The sequence below is a fragment of the Callithrix jacchus genome, chromosome 9 (genome assembly GCF_049354715.1).
Source record: "Callithrix jacchus isolate 240 chromosome 9, calJac240_pri, whole genome shotgun sequence".
Classification (NCBI taxonomy): Eukaryota; Metazoa; Chordata; class Mammalia; order Primates; family Cebidae; genus Callithrix; species Callithrix jacchus.
In genome coordinates this window covers 122,414,148-122,437,432 of record NC_133510.1, presented here as the reverse complement: position 1 = coordinate 122,437,432, position 23,285 = coordinate 122,414,148, and the positions used below count along the sequence as shown (strand labels likewise).

At 41.8% G+C, this 23,285-nt stretch overlaps 1 long non-coding RNA gene across 1 annotated transcript; it reads left to right on the top strand.

The window, feature by feature from the left end:
• On the top strand, window positions 1–21,829 carry LOC118144364 (uncharacterized). The gene is made up of 3 exons (XR_004729139.3): window positions 1–167; window positions 6,238–6,389; window positions 20,724–21,829. It is a non-coding gene; the product is annotated as an uncharacterized LOC118144364 (long non-coding RNA).
• Window positions 21,830–23,285: the final 1,456 nt, after the last annotated feature.

The following is a 23,285-nucleotide window of genomic DNA, read 5'->3' as shown; positions in this document are numbered from 1 at the left end:
CAAAATGCCTAGCCATGTAGCTCTAGATACTGATGGCCGAAAGTCATTATTTTCTCACCATTGCCTGAAGACTAACCCTGACCTTCCCTTTCACAGGAAGTTTTGGTTTTCCTGCTTCCTTTGTGGGCAGCATTAAGCAATCAGCAGACACCTTCAGAATGAAGCAGGTAAAGGAATCATGTTTGGGAGATAGGGCTGGGGATGAGGGGATGAGAAAATAAGACAGGATGGGAAATGATCAGCCCTGAGCAGAACAGACAAAAGCTGTCTTCATATGGTTTTGTAGAACAGCTTGGCAAAGAGGAATTCAACTAGTTTTGTATTCGCTCAAAGAATAGGAGGAGGGTTTGGGTTCAATAAGAAGAAATGTGTACACAGCAGAACATAATTTTAAAAGGTGTGACCTCTGGAGTCCAACTGACTTAGCCACTGAGCACTTTCAATGATCATAATTCTCATAGGACTGTGATGAAAACCAAATGGGATAACTCATGCATATAAATAAATATATGCATAATAATTTTTGTTATAAACAATAATAAACATTAGCTCTTATTTCTTTTGTCATTGTTATAATACTCACCTGTCAGAGCCACGTGAGAACTGTAAATAAGAAGGGCTCTAGAACTGAAAAGACCTGCATTCAATTCCTGGTTCTGCCATTTACTGCCAATAAGACCTAAGTCAAGTTCACTTCTCCAAGCTTCAGTTTGATCATGTGTGTAAAACTCATGTGTAGTGAATGGTTATGCCCATTTTATACCTGTTACTGGGAGGATGAAGCAAAATAATAAATTTCCCTTCTCTAAGAAGGGGTATATTCCTTAGAGAGGGGATGAACTCCCCAGCACTGGAGGTGTTCAACTAAATGTTATATGGCTTCTTGGATTTTGATCACTTGGGGGTGTTAGGCCAGATGACATTTAAGCTTCTTTCTAAACCGAGATTGACATATGGAGTAGTTGAGCAGCTAGTTGAACCAGAGTCTAAATCCCAGTTCAGCCACTTAGCAGCTGTATGACTTTAACTTGTCTGCTCAAAGCTTTGATTTTCTCATTATAGAATGGAGATAATAGTACATTCATGAAAAAGATATCATGTACATGAAACATTTAGTATAGTTGGCACATAATAAATCCTCAATAAATGTTAACTTTTTAAATCGTATGAACAAAAATATTTTCTAGAATGATTTAATGCTTTTGGGGGCCACCTAGAGGTAATAAGAAAAGCTCTTTGGTCTTATGGCATCCCCCAGTCTAGCTCTAGCTGGGTGGAGAAGAATCTCTCTTTCTCTCTTCCTCTCTCTCTCTTCCTCTCTCTCTCTCTCTCTCTCTCTCTCTCTCTCTCTCTCTCACACACACACACACACACACACATGCACACACACAAAATGAAACAGTATACAAGGTGTTAATTGGGATCCTCCAAGAAGATGCCAGAATGAGATTAGATGTGTTAGGGATTTATTGAGGAAAATGGTTGCAAAGGATCAAGGGGAAGGAAGAAGGAGTATACAAGGAAAGTCTGTTGAAGAGGAGAAAGCAGAAAGGACTGAGTGGGAAAAGCCAGCACTGAGACACAGTTCTGAGAGTCTCAGCCAGGCTGACAAGGAGACCCTCAGCCAAAGTTGCCCAATACATGAATCTCCCACGGGGCAGGAAAGTCCTCTTTCTAGGACCCCTATTCTGCTCACTGATTAACTAGGAACAGCTGGGTGTGGGATGTACACAGTGGATTCAAAGATGCAGCATCTGTCAATCAACTATGTTCCCTGCAGCATTCTCTTGGTGAGACATCTGAGCCGGAGATGTCCATGGTCCTTCCAGGTCATCTTTTATGCTGTATAGATTCACTTTAGAATGCATGTCCAAGGAACAATCCTTCCCTCCTGGCTCCTGCGGGCATCCTTTCCTGACAGGAAACTTAGATAAGGGAAATTCATGGGACAAACTATAGTCTGCATCACTGCAACTGGCATTGGGGCCGAAATTGGTGTTTGTTCTTCTCCTCCTTCACTATACATTCTAAATCCCCCCTCACCCTTAGCTTGGTCCTGTCGACTTAGGTAGTGGAGTGACCAAAATCTTTATTCCTGAGAATTTTCTTTAAGTAAATCTGCTCTCCTCATTGTCTCAGGGTTGTTGCATGTATCCATTCTTACTTAAAACTGATCAACAGAGTACTCACTAGGAGGCACCCAAGTGGATCTCATCCAGGTTCCATATGTATTCCTTCCTGCCTCTATCTGTATAATCACTGATCAGAGTCAATTGTCCTTGCCAAAATTGTGACTCCTTACCTACTGGTTCCTGGACATAGGAATTCAAAGTGTCTGGTGGCAACTGTAGCTAAGAGTTAATACAAATCCATGCTGTGTCCCCTGGCAAGAGTGTCCCCACTTTGGGAACTTGGACCTCTCACCCTGCAGAGCCCAGAGCTGCAGAAATGGAAAGGACACACTCCCTCAGTGGCTTATTGGGTGTGAGGGCAGTGGCACCGCTCCTGGTTCCACTTATTGGTTCCTGGATCTCTGACGTTCCCGGATCTGGGGTTCCTGGATCTTGGTTCCCATTGGAAACACAACGTTGTATAGAAGTCTGATTTGATGTATATGCTTCAAACTATAGAATAGGCTATTCTTGCTTCAATAGACTGATCCAGAACTGTGTGACGCCAGCTACTTCTGGGTAGTGTGGTATGTGATACTGCTGGATCCCATGACCACTGTGAAGGAGATTTCTAGTGCTTAGAGTTTCCATGGGTATAGAGGGGCAGTGATGGTGGCAGACACTGTCAGAATCCAGCTCATGCTCCCTTGACACTCACAGTTCCTAAGGACAGCCCATTGTTGCCATTTTGCCTGAGACCTTCTTCTGGCTACAGCAGAAGTTTCCAAACTTTTGTGGCTCTTGGCACCCTTTACTTCCCAGTAATTTTTTTCACACCCCCTCTAAGCCAAAAGAAAACTTATTGAGAATCCCATTTATGAAGTCATTAGGTCTGCACAGCTTAGTATTTATATCCTAGTCATGTGAAAAATAATACACACGAGTGGAAAGAAAATAATATTTGTATTTGATTCTTTCATTTTTAGCATATGTGCTGCTGAAGCGAGCACAGTATTTGCTTTTTAAGTAGCAGCCACTGCTTGCCAATGGGGCATGTGCACCTGGCGGGCGCTGCACAGCTTCTCAAACCTTGGAATCAGTTTGGACGCCATCACCATCATTTTCTGCAGTACATTAATTTTTGTGCAGTTCTCACTTTTTTAGCACAGAAACTGCCCCAAATCCAGCTTTCTCAAAGATATTTCATGAAAAGAATGTCGTGGAATCTACTGTTGAAACTGAGTATATTAGTCAGCTCAGGCTGTCCTAACAAAGCACCCCAGACTGGGAGGCTTACACAATGGGCATTTATTGTCTCACAGTTTTGAGGCAGAAGTTTGGGATAAGGTATCGGCAGGTCTGGTTCCTTCTCAGGCCTCTCTCCTTGGCTTGCCAAATGCTGCCTTTTCCCTGCGACTTCACATGGTCTTTCCTCCACACCCATCTGTGCCCAAATCTCTGCTAAGGACTCCAGTCCTGATCAAGAGAGTACTTACCAGAAGGCACCCAAGTGGATCACTCAGGTTCCGTATGTATTCCTTCCTGCTCCTATCTGTGGAATCACTGATCAGGGTCAATTTTCCTTGCCAAAATTGTGACTCCTCTTCACCTGCTGGTTCCTGGACACTAGGGGTTCAAAGTGTCTGGTGGCAACTGTAGCTAAGAGTTAAGACAATCCTTGCTATGTCCCCTGTCAAGAGTGTCCCCACTTTGGGAACCCGGACCTCTCACCCTGCAGAGCCCAGATGAGGGCCCACCTTCATGACCTCATGGTAACGTCATGACATCTGTAAAGACCCTGTCTCCAAATAAGGCCACCTTCTGAGGTCCTAGGGGTTAGAACTTCAACATGTAAATCTTAGAGGGGCACAGTTTAGCCCACGACACTGAGCTACGTTCCACATGGCATTCAGTAGATGTTGCCCTGTTTCCCTCAAAAATTAAAAATACCTGTAGCCTCTTCTGTGAATTTGCTGTGGCACTCTGGGGCACCTTGGTACACAGTTTGGGAACCACGGGGCTATAGGAATGCATTGTGCCTTTGAACAGAGCAGGCTAGAAGTGCAAGAAGGTAACACCCATGGGAATAGCCATAAAGCAACCACTAATGGGAGTTTGTGGATGCAAACTCTGCCTCCTCACCCCTCAGGTAGGACAACTCTGGAGTCTGGTCAACACTGCCCCAGTGGTCCCCTGCAGGACTGACTTGTAGGAAACGCCACTGTGTACGTGGCTCCTCCACCCAAATACCCCACACTGGCTTTCTTCCTTTTCTTGTCTCCTTTCCCCACTCCTCTTCTGGTACTTCCGGGATGGCCTCCCAAGAAACGACTTACATCCAAGCTGCTTCCCTGGGTCTGCTCCTGGGAAACCCAACCCAGGTTAGTGTTGACTGAAATAATCCAGGGAGGTCAGACCTGAGTGAGGCTCTGAAGCAGAGCTCGCTGTCAGGGCGCCTGAATTTTTTCCTCTCACCTTCCTTTGATCACCTCGTTCCACAATCTCCTTCTTATCATTGCTCTCAAGTTTATCATAAAGAGTTTCTTGATATTCTTCACCTCCCTTAACCACTGAGAGGCCAGCGTATTTTCAGATACATAAATACATCCCCCAACAGTGAAATATTTGACAACCGAGATAGGAAGTGATTGTTTAATGCTTAATTCCTGGTTGATTTATGCAACATATAAACTGAAGGACAAGAAGCGACAGGCATTCTCTCTTCCCAGTTTGCCAGAAAGAAAAGTATCTGCAGAAATTAAAAATAGACATATAAAGTAGAAGAAAAATTTTGGAATGTGTCAGACGCCAGCTGGGGTAGCTGAAGAGAAAGCTTGAAATCTGGTAAACACTTGAATTTCAGTCAGTAATACATATGTTTGGCATTAAAAACTTATTGGAAAAGTCATCATTTTTGGAATATCTTTAATATGCTTTTTTGTATGTGTTGCACCTAGCACCCAGAAAACTCCTTCTGGGTATTTTTACTGAAATGTCAGCACTGGATTTACAAATTATGGGGCCCAGGGCAAGAGCAAACCTTGGGGCTCCCTAGACACCTGGTAGCTGGCAATCTATTGAAGAACTGCTTCCAGGTTGAAATACCACTGGATAATGTGTATTTGTACCACCTCACGGATTCCTGTCCTTCGTTAGATTAGAGAATTACCGCATGCTACGGTGCCCCTTGTGGGGTCTCTGGGCCCACATCCCATTCCTACTCCGTCCTCCAAACCACAGCCCCAGGCGAGAGAGGAATTTGGATCTTTGAGAACGAAGAGAAGAAAATGTAATGCTAACCTGCCTCTACTCTCTTTTCTTTTTTACTTTGCTATGTCTGGTGTATTAGTCAGTTCTCACACTGCTAGAAAGAAATACCTGAGACTGGGTCATTTATATTAAAAAAAAAAAAAAAGAAAAGAAAACGTTTGTTTAATTGGCTCACAGTTCTGCAGGCTGTACAGGAAGCCTGGCAATATCTGCTTCTGGGAATGCCTCAAGAAGCTTTTACTCATGGTGGAAGGCAAAGTAGGAGCAGGTGTCTTACATGGTGGGAGTAGGACTGAGGTAGGGGTGGTGCCATATACCTTTAGACAACCAGGTCTCATGGGAACTCACTATTGCGATGACAGCACCAAGAAGAGATGGTGTTAAGCCATGAGAAACTGCCCCACGATCCAGTCACCTCCCACCAGTCTCCACCTCCAACACTGGTGATTCTAATTCTACAGGAGATGTGGGTGGGGACACAGATCCAAACCATATCAGCTGGCCCAGGAGCAGAGGAAGAAGTGTGGCTCCAGGAATATTCTTAGCAAATATGGAGTCCTACTGGAGTCTAGGAGGGGGTCCAAGCTACCTCCATGAGTAATGTTTTCCATTTTTGTATGTTTCAAGCTGCAGTGTCCTGGGAGGAAGGCCAGATTGGATTTATGGAACTATTAATCCCATGTAGACATTGAAGTAAGCTCTGGCATGTAGTAATTTGTTAGTGGTGGAGGTTGTCTAAGAACCTGTTTTTTCAATTCCAAACTTAGTGATTTATTTCAGCACTCTGTCACACTGTCTTAATGTTCTTTTACTTAAAGGTGTGTGTGTGTGTGTGTGTGTGTGTTTTGTTCAGCAGAAGAGCCTGAGATTACTTCTGCAAGTAACCAAGAAATGAAGACAATTGGGATTTCCAAGCCATCTGGAAGACGATCTTCTACAGCTTTCTGGAAGAAGTCTTGACTTTAACATCCAAAGAAGACACCTCAAGCCCCAGTCCTAGGTCGGAAGGTACCTCCCTCCAAGTATTCCCATGAATTTCCAAGTAGCTCACAATGTCCTGTTCAGTGTGCCTTCTAGCCAGTTTCCTAACTGCATACGTACAATGATATCACTCTGAAAAAGGTATGTTCGAGTCTTCAGCCCCAGTGTCTGTGCCTGTGACCTTATTTGGAAATAGGATTTTTGCAGATGATCAAGTTTTGCAGATGAGGTTATCTTGGATTAAGATGGGCCCTAGCCCAGTGACTTATGTCTTTATAAGGAGTGGGAAATTTAGATCTAGAGACAGGAGACACACAAGGAGAATGCCAGGTGATGATGGAGGCAGAGATTGGAGTGATACGTCTACAAGCCAATAAACTAACAAACAAAACAACTTCAACAAAAAACAGTAACAGGCTGGGCACAGTGGCTCACTCCTGTAATCCCAGTACTTTGGGAGGCTGAGGCAAGTGGATCACTTGAGGTCAGGAGTTTGAGACTAGCCTGACCAACGTGGTGAAACTCCATCTTGACTAAAAATACAAAAGTTAGCTGGACATGGTGGTGTGTGTCTGTAGTCCCAGCTACTCAGTAGACTGAGGTGGGAGTAATCACCTGAAGCCGCGAGGTGGAGGCTGCAGTGAACTGAGATTGTACCACTGTACTCCAGCCTGGCGACAGAGTGAGACTCTGTCTCAAAAACAAAACAACCAACCAAACAAATAAACAAAAATCCAGTAACAAAAGCCCACTAAAATTTGCCAACAAATACCAAAAGCTAAGAATAGGCAAGAAGAATCCTTCTCTAGAACCCTCAGAGAGAGAGAGAGTACAGCTCTAGTGATGTCTTGATTTTGGATTCTAGCTTGAGAACCAAGACAAGAAATGTCTGTTGTTTTAATCCACATAGTTTGTGCCAATTTGGTTACAACAGCCCCAAGAAACGAATATACCACTCCTCTTGGCTGCAGCTTCATTCCCCTCTCCACCCCAATTTATTTATGCCCTCAAAGTGCTATTTTCCAAAGGTGGTGTATGGTAGGATTTTACTGGAGGTTTGGGATAACAGAGGAGAACTGCAGCACAGCTCTGCATAGTCAGTAACTTAAAATTAGATATGAGGCATCACTGAATTTTCAATTATGTAAAAATAAAGTTCCTGGGGGATTCTAACACACAGGTAAGGGTAAGGAACTTACAAATATGCTATTTGTAAGCTGCTTTTTCACATAAGATATGAACACCTTCCATTTCTATAGATGTATGTTAAATGTGGCTCTTAAATGAGTGCTTGCTAAAATGGATTCCAGTTTAAAACTGTCTGACAGCTTGTTCAACTGGCTCCTCATTACTGGACAGAAAATGGTCTATTTTTTATTTTATTTTACTTTAAGTTCTGGGGTACATGTGCAGATCTTGCAGGATTGTTACATAGATATACATGTGCCATGGTGGTCTGCTGCCTCCATCCCCCTGCAACTTACATTAGGTATTTTCCTAATGTCCCTCCCCAATCTCCCCACCCCCTGCTATCCCACCCCTAGCCCTCCACCCCCCCATCAGACCCCAGTGTATGATGTTCCCCTTCCTGTGTCCATGTGTTCTGATTGTTCAACACCTACTTATGAATGAGAGCATGTGTTTGTTTTTCTTTTCATGGGTCAGTTTGCTGAGAATGATGGTTTCCAGATTCATCCATGTCCCTGCAAAGGACATGAACTCATCCTTTTTTATGGCTACATAGTATTCCATGGTGTGTATGTGCCACATTTTCTTCATCCAGTCTATCTTTGATGGGCATTTGGGTTGGTTCCAAGTCTTTGCTATTGTAAACAGTGTTGCAGTGAAATACATGTACATGTGTCTTTATAATAGATCGATTTATAATCCTTTGGGTATATATCCAGTAATGGGATTACTGGGTCAGATGGTATTTCTATTTCTAGATCCTTAAAGAATTGTCACATCATCTTCCACAATGGTTGAACTAATTTATACTCCCACCCGCAGTTTAAAAGCATTCCTATTTCTCCACATCCTCTCCAGCATCTGTTGTCTCCAGATTTGTTAATGATCACCATTCTAACTGGCGTGCGATGGTATCTCAATGTGGTTTTGATTTGCATCTCTCTAATGACCAGTGATGATGAGCATTTTTTCATATGTTTCTTGGCCACATATATATCTTCTTTTGAACAGTGTTCATATCTTTTGCCCACTTTTTGATGGGGCTGTTTGCTTTTTCTTGTATATTTGTTCTAGTTCTTTGTAGATTCTGGATATTAGCCCTTTGTCAGATGGGTAGCTTGCAAAAATTTTTTCCCATTCTGTTGGTTGCCAGTTCAGTCTAATGATTGTTTCTTTTGCTGTACAGAAGCTCTAAAGTTTAATTAGATCCCATTTGTCTATTTTGGCTTTTGTTGCCATTGCTTTTGGTGTTTTAGTCATGAAGTCCTTAACGATGCCTATGTCCTGAATGGTATTGCCTAGGTTTTCTTCTAGGGTTTTTATGGTGTTAGGTCTTATATCTAAATATTTAATCCATCTGGAGTTAATTTTTGCATAAGGTGTAAGGAAGGGGCCCAGTTTCTGCTTTCTGCATATGGCTAGCCAGTTTTCCCAAGACCATTTATTAAACAGGGGATCCTTTCTTCATTGCTTGTTTTTGTCTGGTTTGTCAAAGATCAGATGGTTGTAGAAGTATGGTGTTAATTCTGAGGCCTCTGTTCTGTTTGGTTGGTCTATATCTCTGTTTTGGTACCAGTACCATGCTGTTTTGATTACTATATCCTTGTAATATAGTTTGAAGTCAGGTAGCGTGGTGCCTCCAGCTTTGTTCTTTTTGCTTAGAATTGTCTTGGCTATGTGGGCTCTTTTTTAGTTCCATACAAAGTTTAAGATGGTTTTTTCCCATTCTGTGAAGAAGGCCAAGGATAATTTGACAGGGATAGCATTGAATCTATAAATTACTTTGGGCAGTATGGCCAGGAAATGGTCTGTTTTTTATCCTTACTCTACCCTGGGCAGTATCTTGAAGATATGATGATATTTTATTGGTTTTGGAGCCTTGAGATAGACTTTAGCTCAATGTCTACACCTGTGGACATTGTAGGTGCCTAGTGCCAGTACATATAGCCAAAACCTCATGTAGCTGTCATTTACCACTTTTGCTGTTCAGAATCTACACTTCCATTGGAGAACTGGTCCCATCCTACTCCTATAATGGGATTCTTGTGAGGGTCACAGGAATGAGCTCATCACCTAAGTCCATAGAATAGGAAACCCTATTTCCTCCTGACTACAGTGACTGCATCAGGAATAAGAATGTCACCCAAACTGGGCCAATCAGAATTATCTTCTAGATAATTTTTTTGTAAGACAGTCAAATGAGGGGGACATCCTTTCAAGTCATGGAACTAGAGAGATATGAACTGGACTCTGTCTGAGGTGTGTGCCATAAAGAAAAGCCTTTCTGTTAGAGAGAAAGCAGATTGAAGAGAGAGACTGAATTCTAATGAAATGTGTTTGTGTGCCTGAATCCAGGTGGGCTTGAGGCTAGCACTATCCCCAAATTCCATTTATGTGAGTCCGTGAACACCATTTTGTTGTTGCTGCAGCTGTGTTTGTTTTTACCATTCTCCTTCAAATGATTTGAGTTGAGATTTTTGTCATCTGCATTGGAAAGAGTTGACTAGCTTAACTCTTTTCTACCTAGAGAGCTGTTTCCCACCCCAGTCTCTGAAAATCCTATTTGGGATTTTAAAATAGACTCTCACACAAGAGGTAGGCCACCTTGACTGTACAGTCATGAGAGCCAGGCTTGAGGGTGGGTGTGCATTAGGCTGAGAGGCACTATGGGTGTAGGAAGGAAGAGCCTGGAATTTAAGCTGAACAGAATTGAGTTCAAATTCTGCTTTTTCATCACATACATTGTCCCTGTTACTTTAAGTAAATTTCCTAACTTATACAAGCTCCAATCTATCTATTATGCAGACTAAAAATTAATATTTCCACCAAACTTGTAAGGCCATTAGGGGGTTGACATAATTATCTATCTGTCTGTATATCTATATCTGTCATCTACATATATTAGATATAAAACATATATTAAAACATGTAGTAGGCATAAAATATGTTAACACATGTCCTAGGTATAAAATACATAACATAAAATTGGTACAAATAAATTGAAGCTATCATTATTAGTTTCCAAGTCCCTTGCCCCTTGAAAGTATCTCTCTCCCTCCATTCCTTCCTCCTTCCCTCCCTTCCTTCTTTCCTTCCATTTAGAATCCACTGATGGACTCTACTAAGAATGAAGGTAAACAGGAAATAGACCAGCCTTTGCAAAGACTAAAACTCAACTTTCATTCAACTCAATCCCTGACTAAATTAAGGTGATCCTCTCTTCTATAACTGATGGTCAGAAGTCAAAATTATTTCTCTATGAAATGTGATAATACTACTCAGATTTTCAAAATAAATATAGACATTTTTTTCATGCACATTGTCTGGCAGTCAGTAAAATATTACCAGCATGCTAGGAGATAGGCCCAGATAACAGAAAATCAAGAGAAATAAGGAACAATAGAAGCAAACCCCCAAAGATCCACGTATTAGAGTTATCAGATACAGACTTTAAAATAACTAGCACTAACATATTATTCAAGAAAATAGATATTTTTGTGTCATCAAGTTCATTAATCTTTCCCTCTTTAATATTTATCAATCCCATTCAGTGTAGTTTTCATCTCAGACATTGTTGTTTTCCCTGTAGAGGTAAAATTTCAGTCTTCTTTTTATCTTTCATGACTCTACTTAACATGTTCAATCTTTCTTCTAGCTACTGAATAGTTTTAATATACTCATCTATTAATAGCTGTCATTTCAGAGTCAGTTTCCATTGTTTGATTTTTATATTATTATGGATATTTTTCTAATTTTTTATATGCCTGGTAATTTTTTATTGGATGCCAGACATTGAAACTTTTACCTTGTTAGGTACTGGATATTTTTGTATGCTTAAGAGCCTTATTCTGGGACATAGTTAAGTTTGACTCTTTCAAGTTTTGCTTTTAAGGCTTTTTAGGCAGATTTATTTTAGGACTCATCTTGCCCCATTATTGAGACAGGCCTTTATGATGCCCCATAAATTGTGAGCTTTTCCAGTCTGGAGAGCTGGAACAGACACCTGTCCTGGCCCTCCATGAGATCTGAATATTGCCCTCTGTAATCTCTTTGGATGGCTCTTTCGTAGTCTCCATTCGTTTGCTCACATGCATGCGCTGGTCACTACTCAGCTGGAGACTCAAGAGAAACCTTCTGAGGATTGCCTGAATTCTTTTGCTGTGCAGCCCTATCCTCTTTGGTACCTTTCCCTGGGAGTTCTAGATGTCTTGGCCTCCCTGAACTGCTGGCTTCATCTCCTCAGCCACAGACTGTCATTCTCTCTTCCTGCGCTGCAGTCTGGAAACCCTCCAGCCTGTAAATCAGGGCTACTGCAGGGCTCACCATGCTTATTGGTTTTCTGTCTCTCAGAGATAACTGTCCTTCATTGGCTGATGCCCAATGTCTTAAAAACTCTTTTTTTTTTTTTTTTGAGACAGAATCTCACTTTACTGCCCAGGCTGAAGTGCAGTGGTGCAATCTTGGCTCACTGCAACCTCTGCCTCCTGGGTCCAAGCAATTCTCCTGCCTCAGCCTCCTGGGTAGCTGGGTTTACAGGTGTACACCATTACACCCAGTTAATTTTTGTATTTTTAGTAGAAATGGGGTTTTACCATGTTGGCCAGGCTGATCTCAAACTATTGACCTCAGGTGATCCACCCACCACAGCCTCCTAAAGCTCTGGGATTACAGGCATGAGCCACTGTGCCTGGCTAAAAACTCTTATTTAATATAAACATTGTTTGATCTTCTAATATTTGGGGCAGAAGGGTACATTCAATCTCTATTACTCCATCCAGGCCAGCAAGTCTATAATTATATGGTGTAATAACTAAAGTTAAGTACTCAGTAGATAGATACAACATTATATTAAGCCAAGAAGAAAAGAGAATGATATTATCTTTGCGAAAAAGGGGAAATGATAACTGAGGTGGGCCTGAGGAGTGTCTGTGCTGCTGATAATGCTCTGTCTCTTGCTTGGGGTGGTGATTCCATGAGTGCGTTCATTTTGTGACATTAAATGCTGTGGATTCTCATCTGTGTATTTTTCTGTATATACGGATGTTACACTTTAATAGTTAAGTTTATTTTAAAATACACGAAAGCTATAAAAATAAAACAAATGGCAACATTGTTATTGAGGGCAAATCTTAAGATTTATACCAGAATCCAATATCCCATGGGCTTCGTATTCAGTTCTGCCTGAATTAAATTCTGGGTTTAAATCCTGCATCTGTATTTACTACATATATAACCTTGAGCCCTTTCTCTTCTCATAAATGGATATAATGGTATTACCCATCCCACAGTTTGGATGTGAGGGCCAAATGAGATATTTTATGTAAAACATACACCAGGCACTTAGTAGGTTGTGAAAAAGTATTCCTTCCAACTTAAAACATCTATTAATATAGACCCGGTTAAATAAATTATGTTACAGTCTTACAACAGAATACCACTCAGTTTTAAAATTATAATGAAGTCGTGCTCTATGTATGGCTATGGGATGATCTAGATGTCAGTCAGGGCACCAGAAAGAGACATGACATAGTCATAGGGAAATAATTGAAGAGAGTTTGACGGGTTACTTACAAAGGTGCAGTCTGAATGAGCAGAAACCAATAACAGATTGTGCAGTGTTTCAAGACTGGCAACAATGGGAAGCTGTTACCACCCCTAGATCTGAAGGGACAAAGGGAGGGAAGAGTTAACAGAATGAGAACCTGTAAAAGAAAGCTGCCAACGAAGCGGCAGCCTTCTGAAGAGGAAAGCAGCCGGCCATGACAACCTCTCAGGGAGGGAGAAGAAATAAACACCCCAAGCTCACTTTCCTCCTGCCTTCTTGTCTATTGTAAGTTCCTTTCCTTGCCAGTTGACCTCCAATTATCAAAGCCCAACTAGATGCCACAGTGATAAAGTCCACACAGGTTAGCCTCCAGAAACACAGAGCAAGGGGAGAAAAGTGGCAAGTGGATTGGGCAGAAGTGGAATAGGTATGCAAAATGTATTCAGCACAATCTGCAAGATACATTAAGTTTTCCTTTAAAGAGGATATAAATAGGCCAGGTGCAGTGGTTCATGCCTGTAATTTTGGCACTTTGGGAGGCCAAGGTGGGTGGATCACCTGGGGTCAGGAGTTTAAGACCAGCCTGGCCAATATGGTGCAACCCTGTCTCTACTAAAAATGCAAAAATTAGCCAGGCATGGTGGCAGGTGCCTATAATCCCAGCTACTCAGGAGGCTGAGGCAGGAGAATCCCTTGAACAGAGCGGGCAGAAGTTGCAGTGAGCTGAGATTGCACCACTGCACACCAGCCTGGGTGAAAGAGTGAAGCTCTGTCACACACACACACACACACACACACACAAATATATATATATATATTTGTATATACAGATATATATGTGTGTGTGTGTCTGTATACATATATATGTATATGTGTGTATATATATATGTATATGTAAAGTATATCATACATTAACATTAGAGAGAGAGATCTGGAAGGATAGGAGGATACCCAAGAAATTGTACCAGTGGTTACCTTGAAGTAGGGAACAATAGCACTGAGGAAGGAGGAGGAATGGGAGGGTGTGTCAGTCAGGGCCCCAGCAAGACACAGTGGCAGACTCATATTAAGATGATATAAGGAAGGCTCATTTACAAAGGGGCCATTTACACAAATGGGAGTGCAGTGGAACATAGGAGACAGTAACGTAACCCAGGGATAGAATCAGTGACACTGTGGCCACTCCTAATCCTCATGGGACAAGGAGAGGGAGTGGTTACCAGCAGCAGGCAGGAGAGAGATCATGTTGAGGCCCCCTGAAAAGAAGCAGTAATCTCTAGTTGAAAGATTCTGCTGGTTTGAGGCAACCCTGAAGGAAGAATGCCAGAGAAATAAATGCCCAGGGCACATCCTGATCCTTTCCCCTAATCTCCTGCCAGTGCCTCCTGTTGGCTCAACACACATAGAAGCCAGGGGCCTGTGAGCCTGGTAGGTGCCATAGAGGTAGAAAGTAGATCTGGGGGCAAGTGGAAGAACGTAACTAGAATAGAATGTAACTTACTTTAGCATAGCATAGAATGTAACTTACTTTAAACTAGTTGCCTTTCATACTGTTTGATTTTTTTTTCTAACTCACATGTGTGCATTATTTTAAAAATACGCAGACCAAGGTGGGCAGATAACTTAAGATCAGGAGTTCATGACCAGCCTGGCCAACATGGTGAAACCCCATCTCTAGCCAGGTGTGGTGGTGGGTGCCTGTAATCCAAGCTACTTGAGAGGCTGAGGCAGAATTGCTTAAACCCAGGAGGCGGAGGTTGCAGTGAGCCGAGACTGTGCCACTGCACTCCAGCCTGGGCAACTGAGCAAGGATCCCTCCCCTCGCCCCCAAAAAATGCAAATAAAAATAAATGTCAGTGCTATTCCCCATTTTGCACATAGAAGCAAAGAGAAAAGTGTTATCATCAGAGATGAAGAGGTAAGAACAAATGACCTTTTAGTCCAGGCACAAAGCTTGGGCACAACCATTTCTTCCAGAGGGCTGAATGTTGTAGGTGAGGCTGCTAGATTCATCAGCAAGACAAGGATGGAATGTTTACATTTGTGTGTTTCTGTCCCAAATGCATCTCTTTTCTGTGATTCTTTTCTTCCTGATCTTCTGAAAACACGACAGGCAAGAATTTAGTTTACCGCCATTGCTTTCTTTTTATCTCTCTCCCTTCTTTCTCTCTTCTTCCTATTTTTTCCTTATAATTTATTCTTATGACTTACAATTTTGAACTCACAATTGGATGAACTATTGGGGTGGCTACACTTTCGCTTTCACTTTGTTTCAGGCATCATTGTTCAGATGATCTAGACCGGGTGGTGCCATTTGTCAATTTCCTGACAATATCTTCCTTGGAGTCTCTCTCTGCCCCCTCTCTTTCGGTTTGTCCTCTGTCACTGTCTGGATTCTGCTCAAGGACAGTCTCAGAGGCACACTACCGTTTCCAGCCTAGCTGTCGCCCGACTTGGGGCACTTGGGTAGAAACTGTCTTTCTTTCTCTGAGCTTCAGTGACACTTCTTTCTCAATAAATTATTCTCTTTCAAACAGATGTTGAGGAATATGACATTTGGAATATATAATAGTTACATTGTCACATATACCTTCATCAGATAGTAGCTAAAAGGAGAAAAGGAACTCACGGATGTGGAAAATCAATGCAAAAGATTTGCATATTTTCCCACCCCACCCACCCTCCCCTCCCCACCCGGCTCCACCCAGCCTTACTTTCCCTTGACTATCTATGTTTTCTGAATTTTCTTTTTTTTTTTTGAGACCGAGTCTCACTCTGTCACCCAGGCTGGAGTGCGATGGTGCAATCTCAGCTCACTGCAACCTCCTCCCCATCCTGGTTCAAGTGATTCTCCCACCTTAGCATCCCAAGTAGCTGGGATTACAGGCACCCACCATCATGCCCAGCTAATTTTTTGTATTTTTGTAGAGATGGGGTTTCATCATGTTGGCCAGGCTGGTCTGGAACTCCTGACCTCAGATGATCTTCCTGCCTGGGCCTCCCATTGTTTGGATTACAGGTGTGAGCCACTGCACCCGGCCTGTTTTCTGAATTTTCAAGATTTGTTTGCAAACCCCTTTCTCCTACTGAAGAATCTTGGAATTCAAACAAAACAAAACACATTTTTCCCCCTCTTACTTTTACAGTAATCCTGTTTATCATGAGAAATGTGTAAAATGCAGAGTTAACAAAAGAGAAAAATATAAAAAAACACCTAGAAATTGGCACTGTTAAGATTTGGGTCTATTTCTTTCAGATATTCTTCTTTGATGGTTTTTAGAAGTGTAGTCATGCACTGCAAATGAGGTTTCATCAATAACCAACCATGTATTGCACAATGGTCTCCTGAGATTAGAATGGGGCTGAAAAATTCCTATCACCTAGTGACGTCATAGTCATCAAATGTTTTAGCACAAGGCATTGCTCACGTGTTTGTGGCAATGTCGGTGGAAACAATATCACTGCCAGTAATATAAAAGTATAGTACATCCAACCATGCACAGTACGTAATACTGGATAATGATAATAAATGACTGTTACTGGTTTATGCGTTTACTATATTTTTTAATTGTTAGAGTGTACTCCTTCCACTTATATAAACGTGTTAGAAGACAGCCGCAGGCAGGTCCCTCAGGAGGTATCCAGAAGGCATCATCATCATCGAAGATGACAGCTCCATGCACGTCATTGGCCCTGAAGACCTCCCAGTGGGATGAGCTGTGGAGATGGGAGACAGCGATGCTGATGTTCTGACCCTGTGTAGGCCTAGACCAATTGTGTGTTTGTCTCTTAGTTTTTAACAAAAAAGGTTAAAAAAGTAAAAAGTGTTTAAGCACAATAAGGTGTATAGAATAAGGATATAAAGAAAGCAAGTATTTTTGTACAGCAAAATATGTTGTACAGAGGTAAAAGTTATTTGTTTTAAGCTAAATGTTATGAGAGTGAAAAAATTTAAAAAAGTAATAGCTTATAAAGTAAAAAAGTTACAATAAGCTAAAATTAATTTATTATAAAGTTTTAGTAGTATACACGAATGTCCAAGGCCTTCACACTCACTAACCACTCACTGACTCACCCAGAGCAACCTCTGGACCTGTAAGTTCCATACATGGTGAGTATCCTACACAGGTGTACAGTTTTGATCTTTTTTTTTTTTTTGACGGAGTCTTGTTCTGTTGCCCAGGTTGAAGTGCAGTGGTGCTATCTTGGCTTTCTGCAACCTCTGCCTCCTAGATTCAAGTAATTCTCCTGCCTCAGCCTCCCCAGTAGCTGAGATTACAGGCACACACCACCATGCCCAGCTAATTTTTTAATTTTTTTTTTTTTAGCAGAGATGGGGTTTCACAATGTTGGCCAGGCTTGTCTTGAACTCCTGACCTTGTGATCCGCCTGCCTTAGCCTCCCAAAGCGCTGAAATTACAGGTGTGAGCCACTGCACCCAACCCCACTTTTATCTTTTAGACATATTTTCTACGTTTAGATACACAATAATTACCACTGTATTACAATTGCCTATAGTATTCAGTACAGTAACATGCTATATGCAGGTTTGCAGCTTAGGAGTAATGGGCTGTACTATATATTGTATATGGAGTGAACTGTGCATTTAGGCCTATGTAAGTACAATCTATGATGTTTACACAATGATGAAATTACCTAAGGACACATTTCCCAGAATGTGTTCCTGTCATTAAGCAATACGTGACTATTTATTTTTCAAAACGAAAACAAGCTTTAATGTTTTTTTACTGTAGAAGTAAAATATGTTTTTAAAAAAGTATCATGTTAACAAACAAACCTGCACATTCTGCACATGTCCTCTAGAACCTAAAGTATAATAATAATGATAAAAGGACTGTCAGGGTACAGTGGCTCATGCCTGTCATCCCAGCACTTTGGGAGGCTGAGGCAAGTGGATCACTTGAGTTTAAGAGTTTGAGACCATCCTGGGCAACATGGTGAACCCCACCATCTTTACAAAAAAAAAAAATTAGATAACCCCCATGGTATTCATATGAAAAGGAAAAATACCATAATTCCCCTCTTCCTGAAGGCATAGTAATTTAGCTTTTTGTTAGATGTAATTCCGTATTTTTTTATATTTCTATATCTGTTGTTTTTTAAACAAAACTTGCATCACATTAAGTATATTACTTTTAACTTAATGATATCTTTCTCTCAGTGAATGCTGATTTACCCCATTGGCTTTTACAATTGTACACGTTGTGAGAAATACATTTTAAACTACAATTCAGTACAGTATGTGTACAGCGCGTATATATTTATAACCAAATAAAAGTTTCATGAACCAATTCACACTTCCATTATACATTATATACTCTGTTATTTTCTATTTTATTCTCTTTCATTTAAAGAAAAAATGCTGGTTATGACCCAGTACATTGATTTCAAGACCCATTAATGGATTGTGACTTGCATTTTGGAAAACATTCTCCTACATAGGGCACAATTTTAATGGCTTTATTATATTTTGAACTCCAGAGTTTTGAAGTTGTATGGAGTTATAGAGGAGGTCTTGTCCAGGCCTCTTCATTTGATATGCAGAGAAGTGAAAATTTAACTTTAGCAATAACTGGTATGAGAATTCCCCTCAGGGAGGGAATTCTCTTTGTTTAGGGAAATACCTTCATAAATGCTTACTGAGAGGGATGCTGCTGAGGAGGGTGTAATTGAACCACTCCACACAAGGAATAAACAGGAATTTGGAATAGACAGTGCAGGGGGAGGGCAGAACCTGAGTTAAGAAGACAAAGAACTTTAGAAAAAAAGAGTATGTGGGCTGGACACCCTGATTCTTGCCTGTAATCCCAGCACTTTTGGAGGCCGAGGCAGGCCGATCACGAGGTCAAGAGATCAAGACCATCCTGGCCAACATGGTGAAACCCCTTCTCTACTAAAAATACAAATATTAGCTGGTCATGGTGGCACGTGCCTGTAGTCCCAGCTACTTGGGAGGCTGAGGCCGGAAAATCGCTTAAACCCAGGAGGCGGAGGTTGCAGTAAGCTGAGATTGCGCCACTACACTCCAGCTCTGGTGACAGAGAAAGACTTTGTCTCAAAAAAAAAAAAAACAAAAAAAAGAAGAAGAAGAAAAAGAATATGTAATACTGAATTTATATTATTTATTCATGTTATTTGCTGTCCTATAAATGTATCTGTTTGCTGAATTTTCAGTAGTTTTCAGTAAGGTTTAACATTTAGTGAGATCTCTTTCAGGAACAAGTGATAGAAAAACAACTCAAATTGGATGAAGAACAAATAAGCTAGGAGTGTTTGTTTGCTTGTGAAATTGAGTACACTAGTCATGGCTGGATCCAGGGCCTTAATTAATGGCATAGAAACTTAGTGTCCCTCACTACAGCACTATTCACAGTAGCAAATATATGGAATCAACCCAGGTGCCCATCACTGGTGGATTGGATAAAGAAAATGTGGTACATATATACCATGGAATACTATGTAGCCATAAAAAAGAACAAAATCATGGCCTTTAAGCAACATGGCTGCAGCTGGAGGTCATTATCCAAAGCAAATTAACACAGTAATAGAAAACCAAATATCTCATGTTCTCACATATCAGTGGGAGCTAAATGTTGGGTACACATGGACATAAAGATGGAAACAACAGACAAACACCTGGGGACTACCAGGTGGGGGAAGGAAGAAGAGGGGCAAAGATTGAAAAACTAACTATTGGGTACTATGCTCAGTACCTGGGGATGGGATCAGTGGTACTCCAAATCTCAGCAACATGCAATATACCCACGTGACAAACCTGCACGTGTCCCTGAATCTAAAATAAAAGTTAAAATTATTTGAAAAGAAATAAACAAAATACAAAAATAGATGAAACTTTGTGTCTCATATATATATATATATATATATATATATATATATATATATATATTTTTTTTTTTTTTTCTGAGACAGAGTCTCACTCTGTTGCCCAGGCTGGAATGCAGTGGTGTGATCTTTGCTCACAGCAACCTCTGCCCCCTGGGTTCAAGCAATTCTCATGCCTTGGCCTCCTGTGTGGCTGAGATTATAGGCATATGCCACCATGTCCAGCTAATTTTTTGTATTTTTAGTAGAGACGGGGTTTCACCACGTTCACCAGGCTGGTCTTGAAAGCCTGACCTCAGGTGATCCCTCTGCCTCGGCCTCTCAAACTGCTGGGATTACAAGTGTGAGCCACTGTGCTTGGCCACTTCATGTATCTTCTATTTTGACTTTGCTTTCAGGTATTGATTTCCAATACATATTTTTTTCTTCCCCAAGAAGACCCAGTACTGTCATTTGATTGACTAGGGTCACATGACCATCTTTGAACCAATCAGTGGCCAGGGAGATGGACTGCTCTGGTTGGCTGGGAGTGTATCATGTGTTCACCTTTGGAACTGGCCATGGGGGCACCTCCACCTCCACTTGGGTTGAAGTGGGCAAGGAAGGAGTTGTTTCTGCAAAAGTGGGTTCACTAAGGAGACTCAGTGGTGGGTGGTACACACAATAGGTGACCACAATACACTCATTCACACAGATACCTCATGTGAGTGGTTAGCTTGGTGGAGATTAAGAAAGAAACTGGATTCCTCTTCTGCCTTCCCCAGTGCAGAATCGGACCCCATGAGTGAGACATCAAGATGATCCCTAAATAGAAGACCAAAAGAAGAGCTGTGAAGCTGGGAGTTCACAGAATCCTTGCTGAAGGTGCCAGATTTTCTAGTTCATATGAAGCGTATCTACCAATTTTATATAGCTCTTAAGGGAAAGAGGATCCCTGTGGCTATCTGGGTTGCATAAATGGGTGAACCAAGGCCTAAAGAGGTTGGGAGCTCTGCCTACAGTCACACACCTAATTATTGTGGGAGCCAGGACTGGACGCCATGCCTTGCCCAGGTCTCAGCAGTTTCCTTTGCATGGCTCAAGCAGCATTCCCTTTCTTCTGCGTCTTCTCTAAAACCTGGAAACATCCAAAGTTTTCTTTCCCTGAACTTGCTCTTTCTTGTGAGTCCTTCTCCTAGTACTTGGGCCTGCCTGGGAGCTCCGCATGGAGACAGGAGGAGGAGCTTGCATGGGCATGGAGGGTCAGACTCCAGCCTCTTTAGGAGACTGGAATCTCAGGTGTCTGGAAGAGAAGCCCAGGATGCAGGACCCAGCAAGAGAAGAAAACCCGTGGGCAAGAAGAGCAGAAAAAGAAGAAACGAGAGAGAATAAACAGCTAAGAGAAAGGATGAGTATTTGTTGCTGAGTTCCTACTTACCAGGCTTTTGCATATTTTATTTAATCTTTACAAAATTTTTAGTTTCAGGGAACACAACAGAGCTGAGTGAGGGGGAAGAAAAGGGGTTATAGGTGAAAGTGGGGATTGGCAGGGGCCGTGCTGTGAAGGGCCTTGAACTGGCTAATGAGTGAGTGAATGAACAAACGAACACCTTGTGAAAGTTGTCGGAATCAACAGGGGGTCGCTAGTGTTAAGAAAACCCTGACAAATAGAGCCTGGGAAGGCCATGAAGAGAGAGTTCCCAAGCGTGTATGCCTGATAACAAAAACCATCACAAAAGACTACAAAACCACAACCTCACACAAAAGCCGTTGCAACCTTACACACACACACTTCTGAAAGGACATCTGCTCAGCAACTGCCTGGCCAACCTTGGACTGGCATTACCCTTGTTATTTTTGTAGCCAAGGATAATTATTTGTTTTTCTTTTCTTTTCTTTTCTTTTCTTTTCTTTTCTTTTCTTTTCTTTTCTTTCTTTCTTTCTTTCTTTCTTTCTTTCTTTCTTTCTTTCTTTCTCTTTCTTTCTTTCTTTCCCTTCCCTCCTTCCTTCCTTCCTTCCTTCCTTCCTTCCTTCCTTCCTTCTTTCTTTCTTTCCTTTTTTCTTTCTCTTCTCTCCTTCCTTCCTTCTTTCCTTCCTCCTTCCTTCCTTCCTCTCTCTTTCTTTCTTTTCGAGACAGGCTCTTGCTCTGTCACCCAGGTTGGAGTGCAGTGATGCAATAATGACTCCCTGTAGCCTCAACTTCCCCAGCTTAAGTGCTCCTTCCACCTCAGCCTCCCTAGTAGCCAGGACTACAGGCACACACCACTATGTCTGGCTAATTTTTGTATTTTTTTTTTGTAGAGATGGGGTTTTGCCATGTTGCTCAGGCTGATCTCGAACTCCTGGATTGAAACGATCCTCCCCACGAGGCCTCCCAGAATGCTGGGATTATAGGCGTGAGCCACTGTACTGGCCAAGGATAATTATTTCGAAACGGGTATGTAATCCTCTTCATTTTCTGTCCTTTCAAAACCTTTCTCTTCTTTCATCTCCTGGAATATGCACATAGTTTACTGTGGCATGTGCTGTATTCCCAAGTAAACCTCTTTTCTTTGAGAGAGCCTCTCTCTGTTATTTGGTTTGACAACTTACATTCATTTGCTCAGGCTGCTGCAACAAGGTACCACTAACCAGGTAGCTTAAACAGCAGACATTTATCGTCTTACAGTTCTAGAGGCCAGAAATCCAAGATCAATGTGTTGGCAGGGTTGGTTTCTTTTGAGGGCTGTGAGGGGAGGATTTGTTCCAAGCCTTTCCCCTTGCATCTGGGGATTTGCTGGTAATCTCCGGTGTACCTTGGCTTGTAAAAGCATAAACCCAATCTCTGCCTGCTCTTCTTATGCCATCTTTCCGGAGGGCATGTCTGCGTTTAAATTTCCTCTTTTTAGAAGGACTCAGTCATGTTGGTTGAGGTGCCCACCCCGCTCCAGTGTGACTTCATCTTAACTGTTTAATCTGCGATCACCCTGTCTTCCAAGACAGCTCACTTTCTGAGTTACTGTGGGTTAAGACTTTGACATGTGGATTTTGGGAGAGGACACAACTCATCCCATAACAACACCTAAGTGAAATCTTGAGAAAAGCTGGGTTAAGCAAAATTTAACAGATTTCTTTACTCCAGGGCCTCTGTGGCAGTTTTACCATGAGGCCACAAATCTCTTACACTCCTCCCATTAAGAGGTGGGGTCTCTATCTCCTCCCTTGAATCTGGGAATGATAGAATATGGTGGAAATGAGGTTATATGACTTTTAGGGCTGGGTCCTAAAAGGTCATTCCACTTCTCCCTTATTTGCTGAAACATGGAGCTGTCAGATAAGAGATTTGAATACCAAGAGGCCATCCCCCT